The following is a 25,086-nucleotide window of genomic DNA, read 5'->3' as shown; positions in this document are numbered from 1 at the left end:
TGTTGCCTGACTGCATGCCCAGTTAATCCACAAGTTCTCCTAATTCCTCATCCTCAAGTGTCTGGAATCCACTGACCTGCCACAATCTTAGTTTCTTTCTTTATGATTTATGGCTACAAATATTATAAACCCTCTAACTGATTTATCTGCTTCAAGCCCATTCATCTACAGAATTATCTCCTGATTAAAACTTTGCAATAAACTCCAGTTCCTTAAGATGATATATGTCTTTACTTAATTGAGCTGCTACCTACTCCAATATCACCTTATCTCACCTCTCAGCATCTACCCATACATAGACATTTTTACCACCTCTGGTCAGTTCTTCTACTCATTCTTCTGAGCCAGTTAAAGGTCATGTCTTTGGTGAAGAACTCCCTTCAAAGCACAAGAGGTATTCTCCCCATCTTCCTACATAATGCTAGGAATATCTCAATTAAAGCACTTCGGAATTCTGTAAGCTCCTTGAGAGTGGAGATAATATACCATGGTGTATGATGCAGCGTCACATAATGGACAGTACAAACATTTATTAAAGAAATGTGTGGATTAAAAATGACAATATCTATTAATTATCATATTAATCTAACATATGAAGAGACAGAAACCTAATTTTAAATACACCTATCCAAGCAGCAGTAGAACAAAGAACCTCAATTTAGGAATCCTGCAAACAAAAATTTATTTCAGAACTCTTTTCTTAAATATAAGGCCAATCCAGGGGAGGGAGGTGTTAGACATCAACCAAAGGACTTGTATGCATGCATATAAGCATAACCAATGGACACAGACACTAGGGGGTTGTTAAGGGCATGTGCTGGGGAGTGGGAGTGGCCAGGGAGAGGTCAATGGGGGGAAAAGGAGACCTATGTAATTCTATATGTAATACTTTAAATAATAAAGAATTAAAAAATATAGATATATAAGGACAATCCTATATAATAAAAGCCTAATAAGCTAAGAGTCTGGTTGTCCGTTCAACCAATCAAAGCATAATATGCTAATGATATGCTAAGGCCGCTCAACTGCTCGCCATAATGTGCACTGACCACCAGGGGGCAGATGCTCTGATAGGTTAGCTTGCTGCTGAGGTCTGGCAGATTGGGACTGAGTGAGACAGACCAGACACGCCCTAGAGCCCTTTCACGGTCCCTCCCTGGCTGGCCAACCTCCTGCATCCCTGCTCAGCCCTGATTGTGCATCAGTGGGGTCCCTCAGCCTGGCCTGCGCCCACTCGAAATCCAATCCAGGACCCCTCAGGGGACGTCAGAGAGCCGGTTTCGGCCTGAGCCCGCAGCCAGGCCAAGGGACCCCACTGGTGTACAAATTCGTGCACCTAGCCTCTAGTCAATAATAATTAACTAAAGAAAAATATATCCTCAGATAGGAAATAGAAGGGATAAATATTTACTTATGCTATTTTACTTAGCCGATTCATCTACAGAATTATCCCCAGATAGGAAATCTTAACTAGTAAGTATCCTATATAATAAAAGCCTAATATGCAAATCAACCAAACAGTGGGGTGACTGATCGCTATAACCACTGACCACCAGTGGGCAGACGCTCAATGCAAGGAGCTACCCCTGGTGGTCAGCGCTTCTCGGCCAGAAGCCGGGCTCACAGCTGGCGAGTTTAGCAGCAGTTGAGGGAGCCTCTCTTGCCTCCACTGCAGGTGGGCAGTAAGGAGCTAGGGATCACAGACTGCGAGAGCCTCAGACTGCAAGAGGGATCGGGCCTAAGCTGGCAGGCAGACATCCCCTGAGGGGTCCTGGATTGTGAGAGGGTGCATGCCAGGCTGAGGGGTCCCTTTTCCCCCCTCCCAATGCATGAATCTCATGCACCAGGCCTCTAGTATTATATGTTAAGAAGGCTTTATAGTCAAGAATTAGATTTCTGTTAAAATCCAAATTGCTCAGAGATGTTAACAAGAAACTTTTCACTTTGTACTTTTAATTAAGAGTTGGAGATACTCATTTGGAAACTTATTTTCACAGGAAATAAGCATAACACTAGTTTTTGACTAAAGCAAAGAATGTAACCTCAAATTTAATTATGTAGGGAAAGACCAGCTTAACGTGCTTGGCTATTTCTCCTGTATTCATCTCTGTCCTCAGTGAGTAAGGCAGTTACCCCACTAAGAATACAAGTCCAACTGAGATATCAGAAAGAATGCCTTCTAACTTTTTATTGCTATGTTAACTTCTTTCAACATTAAAAATGTTGAAAAAAAAACACACAAACTGTGAGCACAATATGCAGTCAGGAGTTAATGAAAAATGAGGCACAAATGTGTATTACTCAATATAAAAAATATGCCAAAGTCAATAATTTAGACTTTAAACTGAAAATAAATATTTCCCATCTCTTCAGAGAGAGTACATTTTCATTTTGAAGTAACGAACACAATTTAGAACAAATCAGGATAAAAGTGTGCTTATATCAATCAAAGCAAATTAGAGAAGTTGGAACTCTAATTCAGGTCATATAGAAACAGAGGTAAAGAAAATGAAAGGGAAGGGGGAAATATGCAATCCTGCTTTGGTGTGCAGAAGACAGGGTAGTTGTAGTTTGCTCGGCTTAAATCCAGCGTGATCATGTGTGTCTTCTCCTTTGCCTGGAGAACACATGCAAAGGATAACCAATCGGCAACGCTGACCTCGGAAACAGATGGTGGCCTGGAGTGGAAAGTGGCTATAGAAGCTCAATCCTCCCATGTAGTAGTTTTCTATGAATCCAGAAGGTGGGTTCTTTTTTTCCTCATTAAAAGGGGGAATTCTTTAGTCAGAAAACTGAAAAATTTTCCCATTATTCATCTAATATTGAAGAAGCTCTAATTCAGTAACTTTGCTAGTAAAGTTATTTTCAACTTCTAGTCAAACATGCAGTTTTCACCAAATGCTAATAGCTCATTACACATTGATTGTGCTGATCCTCACGGTAAACCAACCATACCTCCAACCCTATAGGGCTTGTCATTGTCAGTTCCATTGTCCTTAAGGCTCACTATGAGTATAGATACAGCGGTGGGCAAACTTTTTGACTCGAGGGCCACAATGGGTTCTTAAACTGGACCGGAGGGCCGGATCAAAAGCATGGATGGAGTGTTTGTGTGAACTAATATAAATTCAAAGTAAACATCATTACATAAAAGGGTACGGTCTTTTTTTTTTTTGGTTTTATTCATTTCAAACGGGCTGGATCCAGCCCGCAGGCCGTAGTTTGCCCACGGCTGGTAGGCTATACATCTATTGCTGTCATTTTTTTCAGCAGCCATTGTCTGTTTTTTTTTTTTTTTTTCTCGTATCATATTGTTCTCCAGTGGGCCTTGATATTATTTCTTTTGCTGCTGGTTCTTATCAGTATCTGCTCCCTCATTAGCAACCATCATTTTGCACAAGCCCGAGCCAACGTGATGCCATCTTGTTCAGTCTTTTGGCTTCCCTCAGGACTATCCAACACATACTCCTTTCTTTTCCCTACAACAAGACTGTCAGCCCTTTGTGAGCTAATAATGAATAATCAACTAATGTTTGATAGTAAAGTTGCATTATATTGTACTTTGGCACCTGAAGTAATTTATTTTCATCTCATTAGGAACACTTCTTCAGCAATTGCACTGAAAGCAGGTTTACAATGTATGATTCCTTCCTTTCATACACGGTTTGTGTCTGCACACAGATGATGTGGCACAGGAAATAATGAGTGGTGTATGAAAGTGGTGTCATGTAGCTGTACTATACTGATTAATTTTGTTGCCAAATTAAATGGGCTTGGGATCTTTACAAGAAATGTGCTATTTAAGCATAAAATATTGGTGTTGTATCTGTACTGGCATAGCTTATAAATTATATCTCAAGATTTCACAGACACAAAGCTAGTTTCTACCACTGTCAGCAAGCAAAGCCAATACAGTTATTCCAGTGTGTGTGTGTGGGGGGGTGGGGGGGTGGCTCCTCTGTTATCGAAACAATTGCAAGTGGAGTCCTGCTTCCTTCATTGTTACCAGGTACCGTGAGCAATGGTTGGCGGTGGGTCAGGTAGAAAGAACATAGCCCAATTTCCATGTGCCAGGCAAAACCTGACATGGTGACAGGACAATGAATTTTTTTAAAATGTATAAATAAACCAAACCAGATATAAATAGGGTTGATGGCAAAGAAATTTGAAACACCAATATGTCATCTATTCTGAACAAATAACAATTATTGCTAAACTATGTATTTAAGGGCTGTATGGGCCAATTAGCATGTTGAACCAAGTTATTAATCAGGCAAAACACTACAGTAGGAGAATACATAGTATTCCCTTTAAAGCATATGAAAAAAAGTTTTGTTAAAACCTCACATTTAAATTCATTTAACTCTGTACAATGCTTAGAGTAGAAAGTTTCTACTAAATATTACATGAATGAAACGTGTCTCTGAGAATATTCAAAAATGCCATAAACTGCCAACTAATCGGTTTAATGTGGCATTTTATCTTGTTGTGTACTTGTGCTAAAATTATGTTCCATTCATTGAATTCTCTATGTATGAGGTCTGTTCTCTGCATGTGATATCAACAACTTGTTTTGTGGTGATTTGATTATTTTACTCTAATCAAAATAGGGAATGGTTTAGTGAATGGTTAAGAACATTCAGTGGAAGCCAACTGTTGAGTTAGTAGACTTTCAGCTAGACAATTAGGATAAAATGGAACAGTTCATGTAAAGCATACCTACTTTAACGCCTAGTGTATAGTTATCCCTCAACAAATGTTAATAGCTTTTATTTTGCCTCCAAGTACAAGATCACCTATTAAGCATTTTGCCATTTTATAACTTGATGTGTTTTTTAGACTTTGTATGTTAAATTTTATGTATACCTCTTCTTTATAGTTCCAGTTTCTAATTCAGGGGTTCCTGTAAATTCTCTCTCTAAAATAATAATAATAATAATAATAATAATAAAATCAGAAAATCCCTAGGACAACACCTAAATGACATTCCTAATTAGAACACGCATGCCATCTAGTGGTCACAATTGCTAACTATGGACTTCCTGGTGAACAGAAAAGTAGATGGTGAAAATGTTCTGCCTTTGCTTCATAATGCAGTCTCCTGAAATGAATCTCAGAAAAACAAGTGAGGTTTCCTATGTGCATAGTACTCACCCAATAAGAATGTTTGAACACAAAATTTCAGCAGAGTTTGGGGGAAATCTAATTTATGGGAAGCATATAGTCTCCTTCTAAATATCCACATAAAATACTTAAACTGGATTATAAATATGAGTTAGAAAAAGAAGATTCCAAATATAAAGGAAACTAGGGAGGGCTGAAACAGAAAGATGGATATGGTATTTAACAGTAAACATTTTTGAAGGAAGATTATTCTGATTTAGTGCAAAAAGTCAAAGAAATGTCAAGTTAATGGGAGAAAGGAGAAGGGAAATAATCAAGATGCAACTCACATATGCAAGTCCTTCGGAATAAGGCATTAACTTTGACAGAATATAAGAAGCTACTAGAGATTTTTATTCTCAGACTTAGAAGAGTGGTGTGTAAACAGGGACTCTTTGGAGACATATCTGGTCATGAAAAATTGAATCCTAGATTTTGTTCTTTAGGGAAACACTTTTATATTAGATGATCTTGGATAGAGATCACTATTCAGATGTAAATTAGACATCTACAAAAGTAAGTGTATTAAAATTGACAGGCATCCTCAGACTGAGGATATATCTAAGAAAATATGCAAGTGCTTATCTAACAAAAGCTACTGCATGGAAATTAATAAGTACATTTTACTTCTAGATTAATAAGATTGCAAATTTAACTCCTGTTTCCTACAATCTTAGCTTAACTGCCAGTGTTTTGGTTTTTTTTTTTCCTAAGGAAGAAAATTTCTGTTCGACCAAGATGTCACAGAGGATCAGCATAAGGAACGCTTAGATGTTAGTCATGTCTGTAGCCACTGCAAACAAAAGTGGGCACTGTGAGCACCAAAACAGTTGAATTTGAGTGCTTCGTTCATACCTCTTAAAGATTTTGGTTGCAGATGTTATCAAGACATCTAGAAATTAGGCTATGTTCTTTAGTGTTGGTTACTGAAGCAGCTGTTAAATTAATTACGTCGGTATATTTCTCAAGTCTGAACTGATTAAGATATGTTTATTTTTGTTTTCATAAAACAGCTGTGATGTAAGTACTAAAACTGATGTTCTAAGAAACACAAAATATAATTAAAATCATCATATGTTGTCCAGTTCGAGTAAAAGTTTACTTTTGGGTCTTCGTGTTTTATTTATATTTATAGGGAATACCAGTATATATACAGAATGCAAGACTTTTTTTCCTTAATTTTATCTCTAAGTACTTTCACAATCGCCGTTCTTTTTACCACTTAACATAGAGAGCAGTGGTTCTCAACCGTGGCTGCACATTAGAATCACCTGGGAATCTTTTTAAAATCCTGATTTCTGGGCCTCATCCTCCGGAAATTCTGTTTCTTTGTTACTAATGTTGTGGCCCCACCCCACAACAAAGAAACAGAATTTCTGGAGGATGAGGCCTAGAAATCAGGATTTTAAAAAGATTCCCAGGTGATTCTAATGTGCAGCCAAGGTTGAGAACCACTGACATAGAGGATTAAAACATCAAAACAGAAAGTGCAAATGTTAAAATTGGCTCCAATAAGCAAAGCAGGTGATCCAAGAAAAAAAAAGGATTTACCTTGATTTGAATTACATAGTGTTCCCTGTTACCGACATTTTATGGTAAACTTTGTTGGGCTATAATAGTAGTTATGGTCTGTTAGCTAGAACCTAGAACCTTATGTCAATCAAATAAAAGGAGGGAAAAAGGAGGGCATGATTTAAAGAAAAAAAAAACTGTAACACAAATAAGACAGAAGCTTAGAGGCAACTCAACTGCTGCAGATGTGCTACATCTGCTCACTTGCCCACTGGGGACCAGGAGATAAAGACATTAAGACATTTACACGAAGATGGTTAGACAACAGATCAGATAAGCAATAATATAGCAAGTTCCAGGTACTCTAACTACAGCATGGAGAAAATGACCCATTAAGCCACATAATCCATTTACAAACAATAGTTTTAACTCATTTAAGATTGAAATGACAATCAGCTGGTTAATGTTAAAATGTCACTAACATTCTAAAATAGAAACAAGTGATCTTTTAATAATCACTATACCTAGGTAAAAAGCATTGGGGTTTTATATTGGGGCACGGATACTCGATGTCTTTTAAAGACAATTCTAAGTCAGGACAATATTTTAAAATCTAATTTTCACATGATAATAATAGAAACTTTTAGTTATGATGCATGTGAAAAGACTTGATGGTACTAGGAAAATTTGAAGTAGTTTGTTTCTTCTTGGTAGATGTCCTACAAGAAAATTTTTTCTGCTTCTTACTTTATGCACTGCTTTTTTTTTTTCTAATTTCAGATGTCGACATGCTTATACCTGAACCCAGTGTTTATAATCGGATACAGAGGTATAATGATCAATAGATCTCTCACTTTCCAAACACAACAATGAAAAAATATGCAGCACCAAAATAAACTCCGTAATATCGAAATTTTCAGAAAGATGTAGAAGTCAGAAATACTAATATTATTTATCTATAGTACATACATAGATGGTAACTTTAAATACATATATTATTAATATAGAATATATAATTGTATATTATGAAATGGAACATGTTATAAAAGAAATAAAAATATAGTCATTCATTCTGTGTATTTCAGAAATGTGTCCATGTCACCCAGTCATCCCCAAATTATGACTCGAAGCTAACATTCTAAATATGAGCTGACAGAAGTAGACTTTACTATTCTTGATTAACCAGATTCAACATCTCCTTTCTCTACCTCTAAATTATCAGATAACCTTGAAAGGAAGAATGTTATTACATCATCTACTTGTTGCAAAAATATGTCCATGCTCAATACCAGTTATACTACTATTTCCTTTATAAAAAAAGCCAAAACATCATAAGCATTAGATTCTTTTATTAAAAAGGAGCAATATTTAATCCACCTATATCATTCAAAACATAAATTTCCTTGTTAGGTTAATTGTAGTAGGATACCATGAGTCATGTGGCTGATAGTGTTTCTTTCTTTATACTAGCTGCTAACTATCTTAATGATAAACTTGGGGCCATTTCTGACAAAATATAAACCTTTCTCTCTAAACCCCATTCCTGGCTTCTTATCTCTAGGATTACTTATAACTTTATCCCATGTCTTGGTTTGATTGACCTATATTTTGTATTGATCTTTAATTAAATACATTTCAATAAGCCAACGTAACTCCTTTCTGAAATGCCAGTTAAAATATATGAAATACCTGAGATACTGACGTAAAAGCCAATATTCTCAAGTCACATACTATAAAAGTGCTTTAGGGAGTGAAGAAAACTATAAGCTAGTTCACCCTCTAAGTTCCCCATTAGGGCTGCATGTGCTCAATTATAACAAATGTTTAAAGGCAAAACGATTGCACAATAGAAAAAACATGCTTTAAGCTCTCAGACTTTGGGTCTGTTTTGTGATATAGCTGAAGAGGTTTTAAAAGTCCTGGTGATTCTCTCTGTGAACCAATAGCCTGATGCAGGAGTGGAGCCAGTGAAGGGGAGAAAAAAAAGGCCAGAGAAGTCGAATCTCAGCAACAACCCCTCAGTTCACACATAAAGAAAATCACCTAATTACTGGAGAGCGGGGAGGGAGAGGGGAGGGAGAGGGGGGGGGGAGGAAATAAAAAGTATGGAAGGGTAGAGAAGCATTAAATGTCTTCACCAATTTGTCTTTGCTGTGGAAACAGAAATCAGCCTAGATCCTGAGGGTGGCCATTAGGACTGGATGTTTGGATAACGCGTGGATGAATGAGAAGCAGCCAGGGAACAGGAAAAAAGACTGATTTTAATTACTAGGAAAGCCGCGTGAGAAAGCACACAGAGCTGGCTGCAAGCAGGCTTCCAGCTCCAGGCTGCAGGGCACTGGACTCGCCCTGCCAATTAGGGCCAGTCAGACCCCAAGGTGGGGGCGGGGGTGCAGGGAGCAGAGGACTCAGCCTGGGCGCGGGGTCGGGCTGGATGCGCACCCGCACGAAGGACGGGCACCACCCACCCACCGCGCTGCGCTGCGACCTGAGGCTTCTCTTGGCCGTGCCCCGTGCAGACGGACAGGGACAGAGAGCAGGATGCGGGGTCTCCTCGCCGCCGCACACAGGTGCTAACCGCGTTCTCCACGCAAATCCATTGCCACCGACATGTCCGCTCCTTCATTTCCCGAACACGCACTCCATTCACTGCAGACGAATCCAGAGGAGCCGGGAAAGACCGGGAGACTGAGCCGGGAAAAGTCGAGGGGAGGGCGGACGGAACAATGGCACTAAAGCTGTCACCCCGCGGATTCACTCCCTGAGTGATGCCCCCAATCACACCCGTGGCGCTAGAAAATGTCAGAGAGAGAGAGAGAGAGGGGCGGCCGGCCAGACCGAGCCCACTCTTCCCTCCGCTCGCTCAGCAGTGACGCGGGGGGAACCGCCAAGGGGGGAATAAACACAGCGAGCCCGGGCGTCCCAACCTAAAACTCGGGAAGTGTCCAAACCCCGCGCAGCGCGGCCCAGGCAGGACCCGAGGACGTTCTCCAAAGTGAGCAAGTCCCCTCCGGAGCCCACCCGAGTCGGGACTCCGAGGCGGCCGCCCGCGGGCACCGAGGGGGCTGGGTCCGAGCTCGCTCTCCCTCCCGGGCGGCGCCGCCGTGTGCGCCTCGTCCCTCCTCCGCCTCGGAGACAGGTGTCCGGCGGCGCGGCGGGGGAGGGCGCGCCCCGCACGCCGGAGCGCAGGGAAATACCGTGGCCTGGACGCGTGGAGACACCAGGAAAACCCTCCTGGAAGCCGCCCCTCGGGCCCGGGGACGCGCTCAGGGCACCTTTTCCGCGCGAGGCGCTGGGCGCTGGGCGCTGGCGCGGGCGCGGCGGCGGCGCGGCGAGCGGGCGGGCGGGGCGGGGCGGGCGCCGGGGAGCCCAGCCAGTCAGAGGCGCGCGGCGCGGGGCGCGCGGACGCATTGGAGGAGCCGGTGCGAGCCCCACGCACCCGCCGGAGGAGGCTCGGCACCTGCTCCCCAAATATAACCAAGTACGGAGTGCGGGAGCGCGGAGCGCCGGCGGGCAGCGGCCAAAGTGCCATTAAAGCTCGGGGCGCACGGGAGGCGGCGCCCGGGTCCCGTTGCGGGGAGCAGCCGCCGGGCCAGCTGGGGGACCCCCCCCCCCAGGATTAAGAACTCCGCGGCGGTCCTCGGCCACGGGCTGCGGGCGAGGAGCCCCGCCGCTGCAGCCTCTGAACTGCGCCGACGGCAGGAGGATGGGAGCCGGGCAGTGAGCGCCGCCCGCCCGGGGAGGACAGGACGGTCTGCGGCTCCGTCTCCGGGTAAGTGGCTGACACACATCCTCGCCGGGTGACGGTGCACTTCGGCTCCCGGGCGCTGGCATGTTGGACACGCTGGCTTCTGCGGAGCCACCCTTCCTAGCCATGTTGCCAGGATTTCAAAACTGTAAGAGAAAGCTGCTGCTCCTTTTTTTTTTTTTTTTAAACATGCTGTTTTTCTCAGCTGGGATTTTATGTCAGAAAAAGTTAGGGCAAGAGTACATGTCACCTATGTGTATACCTCCTCATGTTATCCCAAATAAGAGAAAACAGTTCCCACAACTCAACTGGAAGGCGATGGAGGCTAGGCTAGGTAGGGTAGGAGTTTTCCTAGGAAAAGACGCCCGGTGTTCAGAAAATAGGATGCGTTTGTAGGTGCTGAGTGTGTGTCTGATGGCTGAGCAAAATGTGTTTGGGAGAACAGAGCTCAAGTAGCTGAGCATCTGGCAGTGCAGTAACTTGTTAAATTTTAGCAGGATGCTCTGGAAGTGAAGTTCTGCAAAGTTCCGGAGGCTAAAACAACAGTGTCTTGAATTATGCCGAGGTGTTTTCTTGATGTTGTGCAGAAATGTGATAGATTGGAAAATGGAATAAGGAAATATGTTTAGACAGTTTATTGAGTTTTTTTAAATTGAAAAGTGGGAATGTTAATTTGCATATATATGGATATGGTGTACAATAAGCTGAGAAAATTATTCTGACAACCTTAAACATTTTAAGTTGTTTTAACTAACTTTATTTGGGAAAAATAAAAAATCCACTAAATATTTTAGAATTATTTTATTTTTAAATGTTATCAGCTTCCTAGCATGAAAAATACTATTCATTGTGGTAATGTAAATTCAGGTTTGGAAGCAAAAAACTTTTTAACTGTTGTATGTGAAATGCTTTCCCTACATTCATCTATTCCTTTTTTTTTTTTTTAATTGAAAAGATAAAATCACTTAGAGATGCCATGCTTATACCTTGATTCTGAATTTTAACTGTGGAAATAAGGATATGAGAAGCAGATGTTTATTAGGATACTAGGCTTAAGAAATACAGACAAATAAGTATTGGAGGCATAATTGAGCACTATTGAATTGCAACAGAACTACAGCAATACTTAGACTATCACAGAAAGCCTAAAGAGTTCATCATTATTAACATTGTGACCTTAAACATAAAATAATTAGTAATAATTAGGTCATTATTTTTTTTCCAAAAGTGCCTGTTGTCAATTTTAAGAAACTCAGAAATATTTATTTGCATATTTTCCTACATCATACTCAAATTATTATAAATCCAATGTGGGCCAGTTTGTTGAGTCTCAAAGGTACATGTTTCCTTGATTAAAATGGGAAAAACAATATGACTATATAATAATATGTAACATAAAATGAATAAAATTAAAAGATACTACAAAGACCAACTAAGTTTAATGAAGGAAACAAAGTACAAAATTTAAAGTTAAAAGTTAAAAGAAGAAAGTGTGCGTTAAAAAATAAAATTGAACTTGAAAACTTAGCTGGAGTGTGGTGAGATGATATAACTACATATTTGAAAATAGAAAATCAGTACAATGTTTACAATATAAATGCCAATGTGTTGTGTAGGGCGTGGTGGAGTCTTTTAATTGTTCATATTTATAACTTTTGAAAACTGAAAATTAAAGAGAAAATATGCTACTTTTAATTTCTGTTTGATATCATACACAACTGAATAGAAAGTTAGAATTCTCAAAAGTTAGTAAAAATAACATTCCCCTGATAGATTAACCAAAAGCCAGACTTTGTAACTTTCGAGGCACATGCATGTAAGGATGTATTTGGAACTAGACCTGCGAAGCAGCAGTTGTGGAATTTTGAAATGGTCACGGAAAGATCCAGTCTCCTTAGGTGAGTAGTACTTCAACTATGAGGTGGTCCTCCATTTTTCTTAATTTGGGAGATGAACCAAAATCAAACCATGATGAACACATAGACTGTGTTTATTTGAGACTAATTAAAAATTAGTTGCTTGTGACTGTTTACTTCAATTTTATGTGCCCAATTAACTTTAAAATTGGATCAGGTTTGACTAATACGTACTTCTTTAAATGTCTTTTTCACTCAACATTTTAGAAACCCTTTGCCACCTTCAGGGTAGAGGTAGGGTGTGGTTTAGTGGCAAACCCCATTTAGGAATAAGGACCAGAGGGTGTCAATAAAGGGTAGAAGTCTCTCTAGATGAAGAAAGTAAGGGGATGCTGTGCTGGCCAAGTTATTTTGGAGTTTGTCTTATTTCTAGATAAAACAAAAGGTATGTTTTTGTGTGTTGGGGGAAGGAAACTATGAGCTCCTGTCTAGATGACTATAATAGTGTAAAGATGATTGGACTATACCTAAGTTCCATTGGCTAAAACAGAGTTTTACAGTAGAGTTTAGTGCCCCCATCCATCAAAAATTAATTTGGCATTTATGAGTCCAATATTTTTAAAGTGTTGGAATTTCTGAAGGCATCCTACCACACATATTTTGATTACTCATCGTCTTTGAATTGCCTCTCTTTCAAAATATGTTCTTAAAACTGTACTAGGAGGTTGGAAGTTTTTCTTAATTTAAAGAGGCCCATGTAATTTGCTGTCTCAAATTCTGACGTCAGGAGCTCAGATTTATTCATCTCTTTCTTATTACTGAAGGTACAAACATAAAAAGAGGCGTGCATTTCAGATAAGATTTTTTTTTTTTTAGATTAGTGTTGTAAGGGTGTGCTGATATGTTCCATGAACTTCTTAGCACTTTATAGCAGGAAGAGGCTGGTCGGAAGCTCAAAGCAGTAGAATCTCTGAAGAGGTCTATTTTCTGAGCACTTGTGATCAATAACTCTACATTAGAGACTGGTACATTTTAAAAAGTAATGAAGTATATAAAACTCATTAACACTTAAGCTTTAGGATTAAAAACTATTATGAGCACTGTCTCATCCTTGTACCTATACCCTTTCGATTAATGTCTCCCAGTGGGGTTCTGGATAAATGGGGTTATATCAGACACTTGAACAGTTTTTTGTTTAATTATTTTCATTAAAATAAATAGAACAAATTCAGCAGTGCTTCATTGATAAAGTTGATATGAAGGGAATTTTTAAATGGTTTTAGATATATTTACTTTTAAAGGAAAATAGAGGTCTACAATTAATTTTTTTTTATCAGAGCATTAATTATATCCCATGAACTTGATATGTGACTATGTATTTAACTTTATGTTTTACTTATGACAAATGTGTGCATGAGCTAAATGTAGAGCATTTTCATGCCTCTCAAGCCCTCAAGTTAAAACACACGTCTTTAATTTCATATGCCAGAATAGTGTAGGCTGTATTTTTGACATTATAGCTGTTTTAAATATTGGCTCATGAGACTAAGCCAGGCAAAATACGGAAGCTCTGCTTTTCTTTAGTACAGGGGAATGGAACTATAGAAATTGACCATAAAGTAACCTCAAAAAAATAAATCAACTCAGTCTTTTTCTGGAAATAAAAAAAAATTAATGAATTCATCATTTCTTTATTATAAAATAGTGTTAAATTTATTATTCATGATAAATTTTAGAAAGTACAGTCATGTTCTTTTCTCATGTGTTTCTTAAGTTGGATCTTGTGATCACTCTCATTTTTTGTATATTTCCAAAACTATTTCATTGGATGCATTTGACAACATAGGGGAAATATTGATTTTCCCCCCGATTTTTTCAGTGGTCCCTTAAAAATCCATAATGACCTAATAACTTGCCTCCTTGTGGTTAGCACTTTTAAAATTTATTTTTAACAAGTGGATTTCTTTGAAAAGATTTGGCAGGACTTGCACATTTCCTATTATGCTAGCCATGGTTCCAGATATTTCCTATACTACCTTGTATACACCAAAAAAGTTGAGACCTTAACAGAAAGAATGTTATTAATGTATTTATATGAGCTTTCCTGCCAACACACCTTTATAGTTTGTGTCTTTACCCTAAGTATGGATCTGGTTAAGGATTAAAGTCACTAATATGAATGTTATAGAAATTTTAAGTAATTGTGTGTGTATGTATGTGTATATATATATATATATATATATATATATATATATATATGTATATGTATATATAAATCAGACAAGGAGGAAGAGGAAAGTATTTTCTTTTTTGTGACCATTCACTAGAAAAGTATAATTATATACATAACATTCTATGAGGGGGATAGGATTCTGCTCCGTAGCATTTTTATAGCTATTAAATACTTAAGTAGGAGAACATCTCATCTTCTATTACGATTTAGTATGGAGTTTAGGAAAAGAAATTTTGATGATCAGTTATGTGACAAAAGGTGGATTGAATTTTCTCCCACTTGATGGTAATAATGTTGGCACAAACATTCATTATGAGGCTAAAAATTTAGGGAGTTTTAATTGAAAGAGATATTATAATAGGATAATTATAGTTAAAATGCGTCTGGAGCTGCAAACAGATCTTTAATTGTATTTTCACAAAGATTTTTACTAGTTGCTGGTAACTAGTAGATAACCAGTAAAGAAATTGTATATTTGGTGAAAAATTTACTTTTAAGTGTATAAAGTTTAAACTTTATTGTTTTCAAATATGAATTTATTTTTATATTTAAAAGTATTAAATAACTTCAGAAACGAAACCAAATATAAAGGTAGAGAGAGTTTAGATAAAGTATTTTAAATCTTCTAAGTTCTCCCATTTTAGCTTTATATACAAATTTACTTTTCAATAATGTAATGTTTGCTAAGATACCATAAAGTTTATAGTCTCTAAAATGACTGAATTAGATGAAATCCCAAGTGATTAACAGGAACGTTAATTTGAAGGTATAGGTGAGTGATAGTAGGAATTTAAAAAGGAATTTTTGCTTTCCAGAAATAAATTTTTATTTAATTAGAATTTCATTATTATTAAATATAAAATTGTTTCCTAGGCACCTAAACAAAATTTAAGTGCTCACAAATATTTCTGAAAACATTATGAAAAGTTTCATAATTGATTTTAGATTTTGTGTTGGCCACATTTTGTTATTTGAAAACTTTCCTGTTCATATTCTTTTACAAAAGATATAGAGTAGCTTAGTTTCATCTCTCATATTAAAAAATTCATAAAACAACTTGGAAGTGATCATTAATTTTTCTAATTTTGAGAATATTTGATGACAGGAACTTCAAAACACTGTCCTTTTTCAATACCATTATTCTAATAGAAATGTGTTAGCTATTGCTAAAATAACCATCTCATCAAAAACAAGTACATATCTCATGAGTTATTATCAATAAATCATGAGGACATTTAGGAGAAAGGATGAGAATAATATTTCGTATTGGAAGGAGCTTGTATTTGTACATATTTATCACAAAGAAAAATAAGTTAAGATATTGAGATGTTAAGTGATGTGTTCAACATTACATTTAATGGAAAAGATGGAATTAGAACCTAGTTCTCTTAAATTTCTAGGTCAGAGCTTTTCATAGTTTATACCTTTTTTGCTATACAAATTTTAATTATTTTTATATCTATTCAAGTTAAGATTAGTACATAAGTATACATAATTCCCTTGTCATTTCTTATCAGTAAAATCTTGCCTTTTAAGATTAAAAAAACTTACAAATCCAATTATATTAACTCAGAGGAAACAGCTATGCCACATTGTTTTGTTAACCAGTACTTGAATGTCTGGACTACTTAATTTGCTAGATGTGAACTTTTTCACAATTCACCAGCTAAGTAAAATAAGAGAACATTTTTTACAGTTTCAGTTAAGAAACCTTGGAACTCAAGTAGGAAAAGGAATGTAATTATTTCCAGTGATTATTTATAATGGGTAGTCCTTGTTTTGTTGTTAACTTCTTTTCTGGATTGGCAGTGTTTTTTTTACCCCCAGTGATAAATGTTCAATGGGATATTAAATGAAATAGAAAACCCATGAGAAATGTGGGTGATAAAATATTTTTGTTTATTGGCACATTTGGATACAATTTAAATAATGGGGTTTCTTAGGGTAATAATGATTTTAGAGCATTTAATGAAATGCAAAGCAGCAAATGAGTCTCTTAAAAATAGGTACTATTCTTCTGAGTTTTAGAATACAAATATTGCATATAAATTCTAATTTTACTGGTATAATACTAAAGGAAGTTAAAACATATAAATTTGAGTCTGTAATAGTATTTTCATATTGTACTTGAAACAAAGTTTGTTTATGCTTAATTTTAATGTGATATATATGATTTTAAAATGAAACTACATGCTAAAATTTTTCATCAGTATGACTGAACATGGTAAACAGTAAAATCAGCATAGGGCAACATAGTGGAAAGGTAGTTGTATGTTGCTGGGTTTCTCATATAATAATATTTTTATAGATCCTTTCTCTCAAACCTTTCATTGTCAAATTATGACAAGAAATTTGTGTATGTCCATATGGGGTGACTTCATATTTTAAGACTCTCTCTTCCTTTGATACTGAATATTTAAAGGTGACAAATATAAGATGAGGTAAAAGACTGTGGCTAAATCAATTAATGTTTAATCTGAGATATTTTCTACCCAATGCATATAGCCAAAATTTGGAAATAACTCTAGTTAGAAAATATACAATTTATTCTCCAAGCCCAGTGGACAAATGGTGCTTAAAATTCTTTGAATTTTTTTACTTTTTCTTGATATTTATTTACCTACAACTTACTTTTAATTCTTCAGTATTTTCAAACAACAATAAACCTAGTAGGGAAGAGGTTACTTGAGATTTAAGCTAAATGATCCAGAGTTGATTTTATGAAAATTTACCATATCAATTATGTTTTAAAATGTGTGACTATATTTGCTTATTTTTCATTCTGTAATGTGGTTTTGTTAATAAACCATATACCCTGGTGAGTAAAATTAACAAAAAGAAATTCCTTTCTCATTTAAAGCGTTTTCTACATTATGTCAATCACTCAAATGGTCTTCTGTGGACAGTTGTAGTAATGAGTAAGAATATAAAAGGGAATAAGTAGTTCAGGGACTGATAGAGGAAATAAGCACATAGGGTGAATGTAATTCAATGTGAAATGTTCAGTGATAGAGTTATATATAGCTAAGATGCAAATTTTCACTATTTCTCCTTTTAGAGACAGCTGTTAGTTTTCTCCTATTAAGACTTTCCAGCTTGGACTATTTCATGCTAACATTGGTTCCATAATTGCTGCATTTACTTCCCAGATCCTAAATTATTTTGAAGTAACTCTGGTTCCAAGATTCACCTAATTTAAATGAATGCTGTGTTTTTCTACATCTCATTATAGGACTAACTTTAGTAATGTAGAGCCATCTAGTCTCTGATGATACGGCCAAATCTGAGGTAAAATGAATGTGGCTTAGATGCTATGAAAATGTGCAATTTTTATATGTTGCTATAAGTAAGTTTGATTTCTTTCACTTATTAAATATGGAATATTAATGGTGCTGGTGATACCTATTTTACAGGTGTGGGTTAACCATGAAGCTAATGAAGCTTTGCTTATAAAGGCCATTCCAGATAATAGTAGTCATTCCAGATAATAGTAGTAATAGTAGCAGCAGAGTAGTCATAAACATTATTTTGAAATTTTTAATAGTATATCTAATATAGGGAGGCAGTATGAATTAGGGGACTTGTTATTTGAATTTTGGTGTTTAGAGTTGGCTCTACAACTTACTGTATAATTTTAGAAAAATTATCTACTTGTAAAATTAGGATAATAACTGTCATGAAGTTGTGATAATATATAAGGAAAATATCTACTTTTTAATGCAAAAAATGACAGTATTAGAAACATTAAAAAATAAGTCTGGGGAAATATTTTGGTTGCACTCCAATTTCTTTTCTAACATATAAGTTTTAAATTAGCTAGCTACCAAAATATTTTATTTTTGTAAGCTCTTCTAACTGTGGAAACTGATAGATCTATTGACCATGAGTATTTAAAGATTATTCTTTGTACCTTATCTTTTTATTAAATTAGCATTAACAGTACCCTTAACAGTTTGAGGTGCAAAGGAAGTGAGAGGTTTGATCCCTGACAATGGAAAGATGGAAAATTGTCAGCCAGGACACAACATGATAAGGATGTTAAGAAAATGTACCAGAAACATAATTATCAAGATAGGACTCACACATTCTGAGAACCTTGGAGGACCAGAAATGGTCACTGTGGGGATGGATTAAACCCTGAAAACAATGAGAAGCAATAGAACTTGAAGAGACTTTCAATTATGGATTGGCAAAGACCGTTTTTCAGTTGGTGGAAAGAGAAGCAAAATGAATATGTAGAAGAAAGTAGGAAAGTTAATTAATGTAAAGAAAGAACTCTTTGTTGTGTGAAGAGAAAATTCAAAATCCATCAGATGAAGAAATATAAAGGATTCTGAAAGGCATTTGAAGAATTGAGATCTTGTTCAAAAAGAAGAGGATAATACTCAAGATTAGATGGTATTGAAGATGAGGTTCAGCCCCAGTTTTGCCTCTTACTCTGATTTGGAAAAGTCACTTTCTCAGTCTATTAATCTCTCCAGGAAGAGAGTTAAAATCAATAAATGTAAAGGATTTTTTTTCTTTTAAAGTTTTGATCCACTGTAATTCGATGGCTATGTGCTTTATGAGGTTTTGATGAAGAAACAGACGTGTAGGTGTTGACAGCTGAGTTTAGGATAGATTCCCTAAAACAGAGGTAACTTTCATGGCATATGGAAAGGCCATGGAAGAAGCACGAACTTGCTACACACAAGTTTAATCCTGACTCAACAGCTTCCCGAGATGCTTACCTGAGCAATACAGTAACTTTTCTAAGCTTCCGTTTCTTTTCCCGTAAAAGGATGATATTAACTACTACTACACAGTTGTTTTGTTTGTTTTGTAGGAAGAAAATGCAATTGTGTAGATTCAGGAGTTAAATTTAGGAGAAAATTCTTCATGTCTTTAGATATAGTTGCTTACAAAATATCTATGTTTAAGTTCAAGAAATATTTGAAGGCAGAAAATTCATTGGAATATTATATAAATACATCTGGGTACAATCCCTTCAGTTTTCCATATGTGAGGAAAATCACTTATTTTCTTGGCACAAACCTGTACATTTGCTGATACGCAGATGATTTATTTTCATGGTCTTAATTGTATATGACAATATTTAAAGAGATTGTATGTTTTTTCATATATTTTTCAAATTTTTATTGTGTTTTGCTGTACCTGAAGAAAATAACTTTTCAATGCCCATTCAGTTGTAAAGAAAATATATTTTATTTTGGTAGGAGAGGAAGCTTTTCCAAATCCTGTTTTTGAACCCCATATGATTGCAAAATGATATAAAATATATTCATTGAAATATAGTTTCCCCAGGTATTCTCTTCTTTTGTTTTGATCAACACAGTAGAAAGAAATGAAAGAAACAAATTTCACAAAAATAGTTCTTTTAAAAAAGTGTAATAATACTATACTAGGTCCAGAGATACTGGATACAGAGGGAAAAGAAAGATGAATAAAGCCACAAAGCAGACAGGAGAGGGAGCTGATAGAAAGCAATTTTAAACTGTTCAATGAAGAAATGATTAAATAAGAATTTATATCATGAAATACTTTTAAAAAAATACCTGGACTTGATATTTTGCCTGAAACAAAGTTTTCTGTTTATCTTTCTTGCATGTATCTGTCTTATAAGATAATAGGCTTTAGATATAAATATGTGGTTGATTTTTCCTAGATTGAATATTGAAATGCCATCTAGATGTCATATGGTTGCTTTGATAAATATTAAGAAGAAATGACTTAGTGTTTTCATTTTCATTCTTATTTCTCTTTAAATGTTCTGCATGATCAGATATCTCCTACATATTAGAACTTAAAAGATGTTTTAAGGTTGACAATGTATCTTGAATTATTTTCAAATCAACTACCTTTTAAAAATGTTAATCTCTATTTGGTTAGTGTTTGTCTTTAGCTAATATTCGGATAGATCTGTCAGAGATCAACTTCTTTTCTTCTGAAGAAATTACTATATCATTAGTTTCAGTTTTCTTTTCATTTAAAAAAATAGGGTAATTTAAGTTCTCTCATGAGGGAAACATAACCTCAAATATAAATTATTATCTTATTAATTATTAATCTCTTATCCCAAGTTAAAAATAATACAGACATAATTTTAAGGATTAATTTAAAAGTCATTGTTTTGTAGAAGAATTACTTTCCAGTAACAAAAGTTAACTATAACTTTTTTCCTAACTTTATTGATAAAGAGTGGAATGCTATTTAAGAATGACTTTAAAATTGATTCTGAAATACTTTCTGTTCCATTGGGTGTGTTAGCCTCAGGACCACATGAACAAGCAAGCCTTAGGTGTCAGAATCTTGATTGAATGAACACTTCAGTCATCATCCCTTTTTTACTGTAACATCGCAGAAATGATGATGAGTAGTATAAAAATAATATGATGAAAGCCGAATCTTTGTCTAAAGAAGTCCTCTGGTTCTCTCCCTCAGAGTAGCCGTAAAATAGGCTTCTGTATGACTTCCTTCCAGCAAAAGTTTATTTTTTCCTTAGAATAAATTTGGGTGTCTACTATCAAATGAAAAGGTATATCGTTTTTGAACACTGCAGACTATTTTCATGATAGAGTTATATCATAATTTATCTAAATTATCCTTCACTTAAATTTTTGTTAGCTTGTCTTTATATGCAAATACAAGTAATTATAAAATATAAATTATTATGCATTTACTTTTATGTAAGTGTAAGCAAATCTAGTAGCGGAATTCTAAGGTCAGTGAGAATGTACATGTAAAATTTTGGTTTTACTGACAAATTGCCCTCCACAGGGATGCTTCCAGTTAACGGTTCCACCAACAGCACATTCAAATGTCTGTCTCTCCGCATTCTAGTCAGTAGAGTGTATTACCAAACTTCTTGTCCTGCACCCAGTGGAATAGATGGAAGTTTCTTATTTTTGTTTTAATTTATGCCTAATACTGTGAGCATTTTTAGATGTCTATAAAACGTTTTTAACCTATTATTTCACCTCATCCCTAGTTTAATTCTATTCAGTTAATATTACAAAAAAAAAATCCCCTTACATGGTAACTGAAAGCAAGAAACAAATAGCAACAGTAAGTCAATTAAAAATGTTTTGAGGCATTGCCAACATTTCTAAGAAATAAAATGCACATCTGGGAAAAGCCAGATATGTTTGTTTAAATGCCATTATGTTTCTTTCCCCTCCACTGTTTCCAAAACATCCAGTGGAAGTACAACGAGGAGAAGACAGTTCAACTTGAGTAGAGCAGAACAGATTTCAGGCAAAGAAAAAATTCTGGATAAATGAGTCCTCATATTCCAACCAGCCTTACAAATCTCGCTCACCCAGCACTTGTTCAGGGCATCTTTCCCTGGAATCACCACGTCTCCAGTCTGATTTCTCTCCCTGTATTCTCCAAAATGTCAGCCATTCTGATGGAATATTCTTTCAAAGACTCAAGTCTAGTCATTCCATTTCTTTGCTTTGAAGGCTTTAATGCTTGCTTCAGCTTGAAGAACATGTTTCGGATTCTACCATGTGCCAGTAAGGAGCTCCATGGCTGTCCTATAGAAACTCTCTCCAGGCTTCTGCTACTGCACATTGTAGAATGAGCCACACCTCTCCAAAACCTGCCGTTCAAATTCCCAGCTCTGTACTTGTGTTGACATTATTTCTTCTGCCAAAAATGATGCTTCCAGATATCTCCATGCTAAAACTCCTTTTTCTACCGGGAGATCACAAGCTACTTTAAAGACAGGAACACGTTTTGATCATTTTTATAAGCTGCTGTGAATAACATAAACAAGTGAAGTTTTTATTTAATTAAATTAGTTATTTGTCCTAACACATAATGCTCTAAATAGCATAATGTTTTGAAGATACCCACATTGAGAAGTACTGCATAAGAAACATCACTTTAGTACAGTATAACAGAACGAGCTCTCAGCAAGTGTTCTTACTGTACCCCTACATAAATTTGTTTATGGTCCTTGACCTGACAACATCAATAATATCAAATATTTATGGAAGTTGTCTTTTCCTAATTACAATGAAGAAACCAAACTTGTAAGTCCTTGACAAATTTGTGATAACTGCTTTTAAGATTTTTATTTAAATTTCAAGATCCTCTGACTTGCTTGCTGGATTTTGGTACATCTGCATTGCTCATTATAAAACATGTAACATTGCTTGTCATAAAAACATGGACAATAGACAAATACTTGTTTTAACACTAATGGAACACAAGCTAATATTTTTCATTTTATACATCATTTACGAATGTGCAACAGGTCTACACAGTGAAAGCTTCTTAGCATAAAGAAATCAAGGATATATATTATTTTATAACTTTATAATTTTAAGATAATATTAGGAAACACAAGCTCTTAGCAAGTGTTCTTACTATACCTCTTCTTTATAATGGAGATGATGTATCATAGAGTAGGTATTAATTTTACCATTGAATCAAATTACAGGTAGCACTAAATAAAATGTCCCACCTGTAACCTAAATAAATTATAAACTTAGTTTTGGTGTTTGTATAACTCTGTTCTGATTCAACAAATTAACTAGCTAAAATGTCACATTTTTTCTATCAGATTCCAAAGTTATCATAAGAAGAATAAATAATGAATTGAAAACAGCCTTAACCGGTTTGGCTCAGTGGATAGAGCGTCGACCTGCAGACTAAAGGGTCCCAGGTTCGATTCTGGTCAAGGGCATGTACCCTGGTTGCTGGCACATCCCCAGTGGGGAGTGTGCAGGAGGCAGCTAAATTGATGTTTCTCTCATCGATGTTTCTAACTCTCTATCCCTCTCCCTTCCTCTCTGTAAACAAATCAATAAAATATATTTTAAAGAAAAGAAAACTGAAAATATATTTTCTTTTTTAAAAAAAATATATTTTATTGATTGATGATTGTTTACAGAGCGGAAGGGAGAGGGATAGAGAGTTAGAAACATTGATGAGAGAAACATCGATCAGCTGCCTCCTGCACACTTCCTACTGGGGATGTGCCCGCAACCAAGGTACATGCCCTTGACCAGAATCGAACCCAGGACTCTTCAGTCCGCAGGCCGGTGCTCTATCCACTGAGCCAAATCAGTCAGGGTGAAAATATATTTTCTGTATCTTTTTAGTAATGTTTAAAATTTTTCTTAGATAATTCTTTTGGGGTCTAATTTAAAATCAAGCAGTATCTTTTCCCAATCTGGTGTATATCTTGATAATTAGATTAAAAATTGATCTTATAATTTCAATATCATAACATCATAGAAATATGAGCAAAAAAAAGTATTAAGTAAGTCTTAGGAGAAAAAAAAGGGAAAAGAAGGAAAATCATAAAGAGGAATTTGATCCCAACAAGTCTATAGGCACCTCCCAGCCTTTCAGATCGTTGATTACATTTAAGTCTAAGAATATGCTGTTACCCCCTTTATTCTCTGTGCTTCTTTTTTCTTTATCTTAAGATACTATTCCTTGAACCAATTTCTTCTGAATAAGAACCTGTATCATCAACAGGAAATACTATTGAACTACATAAAGGATCAGCACTCTTTTTTTTGGTCCCATCACTAGATGAACTCAGAGAAGCCAACCTGCTATTCTTTGTATTATTTCTGCCTCAATAGAAAACACTAAAAGTAAAATCGAAGACTAAGACTTCTTTTTGAGATAGAGGGAAAATAGAGAGTTTGCAAGTACCAAGCACAGACACAGTGGCTGAATTCACAAATGTTCCAGCGTGCACAATTAAAATAACCTTCACTGTGATTTTACGGAATGGTAGGCAGTTGAATAACAAGGGAAAGGATGAGCAAGTGTGTACACTTACCACTTAATCCGAAAGCCGAAAAGGCATTAATGGTCGTATTAGCTTATGTGTTCCTGTGCTGAGAAATAGTTGGCCTGGAGGCATCAGCAATTCCTGACCAAGCATTTAAATGGAATGTTTCTTGGCATACCAAAGCTTCTATAAAATAATTTCAGAGATTTTTATATATTTAAAAAAATGTTTAGCATCTCAGAGTATCAAGAAAGGAAACTCAAGTAAATTTCACTTACCATTGTAATGTGTTCAGTAATTTTAGACAATGCATTATTTTAGGATGGCTGGGGGTGAAGGAGATTTACCTTCATTTAGTTTTATAGTTTCACAAGCCATAAAACCAATTCGATAAGAACAATCAGCCAGCAGGTGTATGCTCAATATCAGATGGATGGTAATTTGGACACTTTGGACTGTTACCACGGTGCCACTTAGAGGGGAAACATTACTGGAAAAAAAGGCAAAATAAGATTAAGTGTGACACAAATATATGTAAATTTTGATAGAATAATAATAAAATATTTTAATGACTATAACCAAAAACGTTTTCTTTGTTTCTATATTTATATGTTTTTATTTAAAAATTCTAAATACTATGAAAACTGGCAAAGCTAAAGGCATAACTTAAATTATTATTAAAAAAAATAATTAGGAAAAATCCCCTGTAGCAAAGTTATATCATAAAGATAATTATATATGTTAAATACATTATATTAGAATATGAGAGAAATACTGTACCAACCCAATTAATTAGCATGCTACTGATATTTGA

At 35.9% G+C, this 25,086-nt stretch overlaps 1 protein-coding gene across 1 annotated transcript in view; it reads left to right on the top strand.

Annotated features, from left to right (window-relative positions):
• Positions 1–10,373: 10,373 nt before the first annotated feature.
• The window catches only part of CNTN5 (contactin 5), a 1,123,865-nt gene continuing 1,109,152 nt past the window's right edge, over positions 10,374–25,086 (top strand). The window contains exon 1 of the mRNA XM_070425923.1: positions 10,374–10,447. The gene's annotated coding sequence lies outside the window, so the exon portion shown is untranslated. The remainder of the gene's footprint in view (positions 10,448–25,086) is intronic.

Source organism: Myotis yumanensis, unplaced genomic scaffold (genome assembly GCF_028538775.1).
Source record: "Myotis yumanensis isolate MYYU_CA2020_CCGP unplaced genomic scaffold, mMyoYum1.0.hap1 SCAF_10, whole genome shotgun sequence".
Classification (NCBI taxonomy): domain Eukaryota; kingdom Metazoa; phylum Chordata; class Mammalia; order Chiroptera; family Vespertilionidae; genus Myotis; species Myotis yumanensis.
The sequence above is the reverse complement of the archived record's forward strand: the minus strand, read 5'-3'. Positions and strand labels throughout refer to the sequence as shown.